At 42.9% G+C, this 10,000-nt stretch overlaps 1 protein-coding gene across 3 annotated transcripts in view; it reads left to right on the top strand.

Moving 5' to 3' along the window:
* rapgef2b (Rap guanine nucleotide exchange factor 2b) overlaps positions 1 to 10,000 on the top strand; it is a 113,567-nt gene that overhangs the window by 54,444 nt on the left and 49,123 nt on the right. The window lies entirely within an intron of this gene.

Here is a 10,000-nt window from a genome sequence, read left to right as displayed (position 1 = left end):
CACACACACACACACACCCTTACCCTTCTCAGACAGAGCTTTCACTTCTGTTGGCGTACGGACATCTGATCTCTGCAGTATGGGTGTGGGTGTGTGTGTGTGTAACTCTCCATGCTCTGTAAGTAACATTGTTCAATTTGGTTTAGTTAAGCTATGCTGCTGAAGTTTGTGTTTGTGTGTGTGTGATTCCAGTTGTGCCACTGGAGTGTCTCTTTGTGTGTGTGTGTGCATGCGTGCGTGCGCAAAGTTCTCCCTGTAGTGATCCACTACCTATGGTACTGTGTGTTGGGTTGAAAATTGCTGCTGATGTCTTTGCTTTTGTGTGCATTTCTATTCTCGATTGCTTCTTAGTCTAGTGGGGGTGTATGTTTGTGTGTGTTTGTCAGTCTGGTGTGTGTGTGTGTGTTTGTGTGTGTTTTGCACTGTGGGATGGATTCTGTTGTCTGGTATAGAATCTGGAGCTGCTCAGTAGGACAGGAGTGTGTGTGTGTGTGTGTGTGTGTGTGTAGCAGCAGCAGCAGCAGCAGCCTGCTCTCTTTCGGCTCCTCCTGTGTGTGTGTGTGTGTGTGTGTGTTACGGGTGGGACAAAATATCGATACTGGAAGATATCGTATAACTTCCTTTTGCGATATGTTATCAATATGCTGGCATCAAATATTGATATTTTCACGAATATTGAATTCTAATTCTAAATGGACCCATCCTCAATTTGCCTTACCAGAGTCACCCACGCATGCATCCTCAATGTGACTTACCAATCACTAGTGATGGGGACGAGACCGAGTCGAGTCAGAGTCTTTAAAGGGTCAAGATCGAGACCAAGACCGTTGGTTTTTAAATGCAGCCGAGACCGAGTCAAGACCGAGTCTTTGAGGAGGCAAGGCCGAGTCGACCGAGTAGAGACCCTGTCTTTGAGGAGTCAACACTGCATCGGGACCGACCAAAAAAAGAGTAGATTTTCATGATTTACTTACATTTAACACCCGTGTCATTCAAAAGTTAAATTCCCAAAGGGTAGAGTGGGGATTGTTGGCTATAGGAGCAGTCTAGCACACATTTGTCTACCAAACTTCTTTTCTGAACAATATTTTAAGACTAGGAACTCAGCTGGAGTCAAAACTTTGAATGGCATGATGTCAACATTTCATTAAAGTTGAAGGTGTTGAATTGTGGTTCCAAATTAACCAAAGTAACTAAATTTAATAATTGCGGATTGCTCACTCATCTCGGCAATTATTACAACCAGAGGCACGCATTGGAATGACAAATTATGCCAAAACCAGAATAAACCAGAATAACTGCTGTGCCGTTTGGACATTGTATCTCTCAAAACCTTTGCACTGCGCAGCATAGCACCATGAGATATAATTTAACGCCAGTCAATATCATAATTTTTATTAAAATAAGAATATCTGTAATGGTGGATATTTTAGAATATACTATGAAAATTACGAGTCCACCTTCTTCAAATTTAGGTCAGTCCGAGTCAAGAACGAGTATTTTTGCTTTCAATTTCGAGACGAGACAGAGGTAAGTAAGCAAAAAATGTTCTCGAGACCAAGACCGGACTCGAGTACGACAACACTACCAGTCACCCACTCATGCATCCTCAATTTTCCATTACCAGTCACCAACTCATGCATCCTGGAGCACAGCTGAATGAGGGCTATACACTGTCAATTTTATTTTATATTTTAAGAGGCACTAAGCTAAAGCTATAATACTCCTTGTTTTCATTAAGTTGTGAAATGCAGTGAAAGAATACATAATTCTAGCCTTTTGCCTTTTTCTTCTAGTTCATTACACAGATATGGTGATGTATCGTAGGTAAATCCTTTGCAATATATTGAGTTGTGCAGAATTACTGAATGGTGATATTATCGGGCAAAGATGGGACAGTATCAATTTGTCAGTTCGTATGTGATTCCCGTGTGTGTGTGCTTGTGCGCGCATGTGTGTGTGTGTGTGTGTGTTCAGTCCTTCCGCCCCCTAAAATTTCTGCATTCGTCCTCAATGGCTCCTCAAATGGCTCTTTCCCGTCTGTCTGGCTCTGCTCTGAGAATCTGACTCTGTGTGTGTGTGTGTGTGTCTACACTGAGCAGGATATGTAATAGTATTTTGTGTTTATTGATATTTGTGTTGCTGCTTCCTTTTTGTGAGCCACATGTTAGTTCCGTCCAAAGTTGTTTTATTGGTCCTGTTGTGTGTGAACAAGTGCTAGTTTGCTCATGAAGGTGTTTAATTCGTCCTGTTGTGTGTGAACAAGTGCTAGTCTGCTCATGAAGGTGTTTAATTAGTCCTGTTGTGTTTGTGAACAAGTTCTAGTCTACTCATGAAGGTGTTTAATTAATCATGTTGTGTTTGTGAACAAGTGCTAGTCTACTCATGAAGGTGTTTAATTAGTCCTGTTGTGTGTGTGAAGAAGCGCTAGTCTACTCATGAAGGTGTTTGTCCTGTTGTGTTTGTGAACAAGTGCTAGTCTGCTCATCAAGGTGTGCATGTGTGTGCGTGTGTCTGTATGCATGTTTATGTGTGTGTGTGTGTTTGTGTGTGTGTGCATGTCTCTCTCTGATCAGCCTCCTCTAGTGAGCATTATAAAGTTAGTTAGTGATACTTCTGTGCTGTTTGGAGGTTTGTCAGTCTTTCAGTGGCTATGCTAATTCTCTGTGCCTTATAGGGGTTTATTTCAGGGGTATGCTAGTTCTCTGTACTGTTTAGAGGTTTCTTTCAGTGGCTATGCTAGTTCTCTGTGTTATTTGGAGGTTTATTTCAGAGGCTATGCTAGTTCTCTGTGCTGTGTATAGAGGTTTATTTCAGTGGCTATGCTAGTTCTCTGTGCTGTATAAAGGTGTCTTTCAGTGGCTATGCTAGTTCTCTGTGCTGTGTATAGAGGTTTATTTCAGTGGCTATGCTAGTTGTCTATGCTGTGTATAGAGGTTCATTTCAGTGGCTATGCTAGTTCTCTGTGCTATTTGGAGGTTAATTTCAGAGGCTATGCTAGTTGTCTGTGCTGTGTGTAGGGATTTATTTCAGTGGCTATGCTAGTTCTCTGTGCTGTACAGAGGTTTATTTTAGGGGCTATGCTAGTTCTCTGTGCTGTATAGAGGTTTCTTTCAGTGGCTATGCTAGTTCTCTGTGCTGTAAAAAGGTTTCTTTCAGTGGCTATGCTAGTTCTCTGTGCTGTGTATAGAGGTTTATTTCAGTGGCTATGCTAGTTGTCTGTGCTGTATAGAGGTTTCTTTCAGTGGCTATGCTAGTTCTCTGTGCTGTGTATAGAGGTTTATTTCAGTGGCTATGCTAGTTGTCTGTGCTGTATAGTTTTTTTTTTTTCAGTGACTATGCTCGTGTCTGACTCTGGTTCTTTTTTCGTATATTTGTGCTATTTTCCCCCTCTATGTATTTCTGTGCTAGTTTCCATTTGTGTGTGTGTGTGTACATGTGTGTGCTGGTTTCCATCTTTTTGTCTGTGTGTGTGTGTGTCTGCGTGAGTGTGTGTGTCTGTGCTGGTTTCATTTCTGTTTGCTAGTTTGAGTGTCGTTGGTCTTCTGTGTTGCTCTTCATTTAATTCCCTGAGCTGCAGTTCAACGAATGTGTATGTGTGTATGTGTGTGTGCGTGTGTGTGTTTGTGTGTGTTTAGATGTGTCGCCCTGTGTGTGTATTTTTGTTTGGATAACTGAGCCATTTTGTGTGGAGTGAAGGAGTGTTTGTGTGTGTGTGTGTGTGTGTGTGTGTGTGGAGTTTGTGTGGATTGAAGGAGTGTGTGTTTGAAGTAGAAGACTGACGCTTTGTGCTTGTGGAAAGGCGCACATAAAGACTCGTCTCAGCTGAATATGTTTGCACACACACACACACACACACAGACACACACACACAGAAAAGCCTTCACTAGGGGTTTGCGTGTGTTGCTTGGGGTGCTCATGGTGTGACTGGAAAGGAAAAGACGCGCGCGCACACACACACACAGACACGAGGAGTAAAGGACGTCTTTCATGTCTTGATCAGCCACTCCTGTTCCCTCCCCAAATAGTGTGACTGAAAAAAGCATCAACCCCTTAATTCAGCCCTGTCCCCTTATCACAGCTCTGTGTGTATCTCTGTGTGTGTGTGTGTGTGTGTGTGTGTGTGTGTGTGTGTGTGTGTGTGTTTCTGTGTGTGTGTGTCTGTCTGTTTTAATTTGCATTAGACAGAGAGACAGTGAGAGAGCCCCTGTTACAGTACAATGTACAGTCATGTGTGTGTTTCCAAACACCCCCTCTCTTCCTGGGTGTGGTCTTTCGCACTGGATCAGTTTAACGCGACAACCTCGTCTCTGGGGTGACAACGTGTGTGTGTGTGTGTAAACGTGACAGCCTTTTCTCTGGAATGATCATTCAGACACATTCTTCTTTTTATCTTCTTCTTCCTCCATCTTTTTCTTCCTCCATGTTTTTCTTCTTTTCATCTTTTTCTTCCTGTTTGTCCTCCATTTCATTCCCGTTGTTCCTGCTTTGTCCCGCGGGAGGCCATCGGAACACTGCGCTCGGAATGCTGCTGCGGCCGTCTGTGGGGACGCGGGGGCTAGTCGGCATGGTCATCAGGGTTCTGATTTAGCTCCGAGGGCATAGAGAGAGAGATAGTGATGTGTGTGTGTGTGTGTGTGTGTGTGTGTGTGTGTGTCTCCAAGGGCAGAGAGGGTGCACTGAACTTTCTCACGGCCCTGGGACTGTTTGTCCCCAAATGAGCCCTGTCCAGCATTTGTGTTTTTTCTTCTTGTTGTTTATCTTTTTGTTTGTTTGTTGTTTTAAGTAGCTCCTGAAGTTGAGATAATTTTAAGCCGTCACACGGCAGAGTTAATCTGCTTTCTGAGGAATTTTACTCCATTTCTTGCTCTCTTTCTCGTGTGTACACACACACACACACACACACACACACACACACACGCACAGACACAGAGACGCAGAAAGAATTTCTCTGTGACATTCCCCTAGTCTTGTGTAGGCACATTAATTTGCTACCAACACTCTACTCATACAGAAATACTTAGTCGATCGACTATCGATTAATCATTAATATTTCTAGGCCTATATTAAAATTTATTATTTATTTAACTTTTTATGAATTTAAAAATGCAATGAAAATACAGAAATACAGCGTGTTTCACAAGAAGAATCACAAGAAGAATAACTTGTGGCAGTTAAACTAGACGTTTGGTTAGGCTAAACAGATATTAAGCTCTGCGCTGAGGTGCTCTAAAGCAGCGGAATGCGAGCCGGCGTTCAGATTAAACAGAGACCCTCATTTGTTCCAAAATAATAAATTATAAAAAAGAATCATGTTAAACAATAACTTAACCAAAAACATAATAATGCTTAGATCTGACAGGTTTTGTCAAAATGTAACTCAAAACTATCCAAGGCACGGAGTTGAGAAAGAGAGTGAGAGATTAGCCTAGAACAATTAATTAGGCTATTTAACAAATCCTCAAATTATGGCCGGAGTCTTTCATTTACTTAGGCTGCGCAAAGCACAGGGCTTTATTTGGGCCAGACGAAGGCTATATTCAGCATGCCTTTATTTCTACGTGCATTTTATTGTGAGACATGCGTTTTGTTTGGAGCGCATACCGCTATCAAAAGCAGAAGATTTTCCGTTTGGTTTGGGTTTTAATTTTCTTTTGGACAGTTTGATTATATTGCTCAATGTTGGGACTGATGAGCACTGAAATCTGGGGGGTATTACATTTCATGTTGTTGAAAGAGTCGGAATTTTCACCCGCTGTTTATTGCGAAACAAGGCAGTCGCTTTCATTCATTCAAAACGTGCGCTGTGCTGTAATGGAAACCTTATTGCGTAGCCAAGTAGCCTAAATTGAGTTTGAATTGCATGATTTACTTTATTAAATTCGTAGGCTGGAATGCCTCCAGTCGCGGCAACAATTGTTTTTTAATGTACAGTAGTAGCCTAGGCCTACTGCTTCAGCCTCTGGCAAGCTCAGAAGGGGACGGCAAGCGACTGAGCTTGCGAGCGACGTGTTGGAGACCCATGGTGTAGGACAACGACTTTTCATTGACAACAAGGTATTAAACCAACCAACAATATAAAATATTAAGAGCAGCTCTTATTTCAATGAGTTAAATCGAAACAATGTCTTCTATTGCTCGTACACTGATAGCCCTACTGGTAGGCAATTATTACATCGCAGTGTTTGCAGTGAACTAACGTTATTGTTTTTTAAAAGATAAAATGGTCCCTCGCAACACTTCACCGTGAACTCTTCATAAATCAAAACGGAAACTCGTAGGTAACTGAGTAGCCTATAGCGTCAAATATTGTCCCCGGGTGGTATAATGTTTAATTGCTGCCACGCAGTGAAATTAATTTAATTGCTTCAAGACACACTATATAACGCAACCTACATTAGTTTAATCGACAACAAATTAACGTGATCGACGAAATTCTTAATGATCAACTATCGATTGTCGATTAATTATGCCCATCCCTAGTTAGAAACACACACACACACACACATACACACACACACACACTACTGATGAGGAAAGACTGTTAGACACACACACACACACACACACACACACACACTAATCATACGGAAAGACGAGACAGAGATGCACTCCAGTAGGGCTATACAATTATAACAATTACAATAGAAATATGAACCAATGCAATTATCTAATCACAAAGGCTACAAATAATCGTGCACAGTTAATCTTGTCTACAAATAATCGTGCAAAGTTGGATCTTGTCTACAAATAATCGTGCACAGTTAATATTGTTGTGATTTTTATATTCTTGTCATCCTTCTTGACTGTGCCACTTATGATTGGTGAGCATGCCTGCCAATCACCAATCAGAAGTGCTGTTCTTCTCATGCACTAGGCATGCCCACCAATCAGAAGTGCTGTTCTTCTCATGCACTAGGCAGGCTCACTAATCAGGAGTGCTGTTCTTCACATGCACTAGGCATGCCTGCTCGCCAATCAGATGTGCTGTTCTTTACATGCACTAGGCATGCTCACCAATCAGGAGTGCTGTTCTTCTCATGCACTAGGCATGCTCACCAATCAGGAGTGCTGTTCTTCTCATGCACTAGGCATGCCCACCAATCAGAAGTGCTGTTCTTCTCATGCACTAGGCATGCTCACCAATCAGTAGTGCTGTTCTTCTCATGCACTAGGCATGCCCACCAATCAGAAAGGGCACAACCTAAAAAAAGACATTCGGAATATTGATATCTCTCTGTGTGCGTGTGAGTGCGTGCATGTGAGTGTGTGCGTGTGAGTGCTTGCATGTGAGTGTGTGCGTGTGAGTGCCTTTGCGTGTGCATGTGCGTCTGCGTGAGTGTGTGTGTGTGTGTGTGTACATCAGACCCCTCAGTCTCTTTATCTATTTTCTGTTCTCTTCTCTATCCACCACTCTCTCTCTCCACCACTCTCTCCCTCTCCCTCTCTCTCTCTCTCCCTGTGCTTGGCTACCCTGGCTGATGAGTGTTGATTGATCTGGTAGAGGATGGCTTTTCCCCATGGGGATACACACACTAAGACACACACACACTAAGACACACACACACACACACACACACACACACCAGATTCTCCTCTTTTTTTTATCTCCTGATGATTTTCAGCTAATTTGCCTTTTTGCTAATTTCACACTTGAACCCCCTCACTCCCCAACACTCATCATTAGTGTTAGTTTCATGTTTGTAATTTCTGGGGGCAATATGTGTGTGTGTGTGTGTGTGTGTGTGAGAGAGAGAGAGAGAGAGAGAGAGAGAGAGAGAGAGAGTGTGTGTGTTTGTAGTGATCCATGACTGAGCATCTGGTCTCAACCCTAGATCTCTGCTTCAGATTTAATGGATGCTCCAGTTTGTGTGTGTGAGAGAGAGACACAGCCCTACATCTTTGCTTCAGTTTTAATGGATGCTCCAGTTTGTCTGTGTAAGTGTGTGTGTTTCTGCTGTGTGCTTGCGAGCATGCGAGAGAGAGATAGAGATAACACTCATCTGTGTGTGTGTGTGTGTTGGTTTGTGTAACGGAGTGTGCCCGAGCGGGTGGATTGGTCAGGACTGAATGATGGACAACTGCAGCAGATTGTATCCAAAAGAGGCTTTTTTCTTTTATTGTTATTTTTAGGCTACCGGCAGGTTATATGTTAAGACACTGATGACAAACAAAACAAAACAAAACAAAACACTGATACAAAAAGGAAAAACAAACACCGGGACAATGCCCACTAGGTTCTATGCCTACCTCAGGTCTTTCAGCAGGACCCCTCACAACCGAGGAGGAATCTTAACTCCTGACTGCGCTATGCAGACACCATTTAAAACACTGGACTAAACCATGCATAGCAACAAATCAATTAATTCAAATTCACCACATTTTGGTTAACACATGACATAGGCAATACACATTACTAACAATCGTTCATGTCATTTCCATACAATGCCATAAGAAACCTCACTAAGCACCAAATAATATTACCACTCTAACACACCTGCGCCAATAAGCGCTCCCACGTCTGGGCGCGAAAGATGCGCAGAAAAGTGTCCCTTGCCCAATACTCCAGTTTGCTCGCCTGCACCTGGAAAGCAACTGAAGCACCAAGAACAGGTACATACACACAATCATACATACACTCGGACAAAGCATTTCCATCTCCCAGCTAGTAAGCATTGATGTTATAATGCACACTTTTAGAGAACGCTTACGTTACCGATAAATAGATTCACTTCAACCTCTATACCGCATATCGCGGCTTTGATTCCCTGTATGCTTAACTTAAAAACATTTCTAGTGTTAACTTAACCCCCATCTTGACACGCCTCAGGTCTGTACCATTCACAATATCTTAACAAACAAATCAATATCGCAACATGATTTAATAGCGCCGTCTTTGTGCAAATGTTTGTAAAGTCATTGTTCACGTTGCGGCGGGAAAGCTGCCTTTGCCAGTGACAGACGCACTGCGCTCTGTCACAGTTTGTCGTATTGTATGTGTACAGCTGTGTGTTTGAGTATCTGTTTGTGTGTGTGTGTGTGTGTGTGTGTGTGTGTGTGTGTGTGTGTGTGTGTGTGTGTGTGTGTGTGTGTGTGTGTGTGTGTGTGTGTGTGTGTGTGTGTGTGTGTGTGTGTGGGTTTGTCGTATTGTATGTGTACAGTTGTGTGTTTGAGTATCTGTGTTAGAATAAATACTCAACTGTGTGTGTGTGTGTGTGTGTGTGTGTGTGTGTGTATGTTGGTTTGTCGTCTCATCTTTGCTTCTCTTTTCCCTTCCTGCTCTTCCCACTGGCTTCTCCTCAGGAATGCCCTAAACCACAGGTACTGTACTAAGTGTGTGTGTGTGTGTGTTCGGTGTGTGTAAGGCTTTTTTCCTCCTGCAGCCTTCTTCAGCTGTGTGATTGTGTTAAAAGTATCAAAAGCTGCAAGAAAAATATCAAAAGCTGCAAATGTATTTTTAGTCTCTGCTCCTCTGATACAAAGATAACTCCTCCATAAACCGTATATTGTGCTTGTTATTCTTGTTGGCTTAAAGATTTAAATGTTTACAGGCTTTTATTATGCCATTAGGAGGGTCATTACCGTTGTTCCTATTGAAATAAAGCTGAAAAGGACCATAGTGTCAGAGTAACGCCAGGTTGCCGTAGTGACTCGGCCTCCCAGCTGCTCTAGCTTTGGCCTAAATGATCTGGTCCATCACCCGCTGCTATGGCAACCAGGGATGCTGAGGAGCTGGCTAGGACCTCAGGATTGTGCAGGTTCAGAGAGACCAGAGTAGAGCTCGCTCTCTCTCTCTCTCTCTGTGTGTGTGTGTGTGTGTGTGTGTGTGTGTGTGTGTGTGTGTGTGTGTGTGTGTGTGTGTGTGTGTGTGTGTGTGTGTGTGTGTGTGTGTGTGTGTGTGTGTGTGTGTGTGTGTGTGAGAATGCCCAGGTGATGAGTGGGACCTGTCAGTTGCTATTTATGAAACTGTCCTTACCAAGGCTCTCTCGCCTAGCCTAGA

Source organism: Alosa pseudoharengus, unplaced genomic scaffold, assembly GCF_046254945.1.
Source record: "Alosa pseudoharengus isolate Yale_2024_CS ecotype anadromous, Long Island Sound unplaced genomic scaffold, YU_APseudo_1.1 YU_APseudo_1.1_scf_16, whole genome shotgun sequence".
Lineage (NCBI taxonomy): Eukaryota > Metazoa > Chordata > Actinopteri > Clupeiformes > Clupeidae > Alosa > Alosa pseudoharengus.
This window is presented reverse-complemented; position numbering and strand designations above follow the sequence as displayed.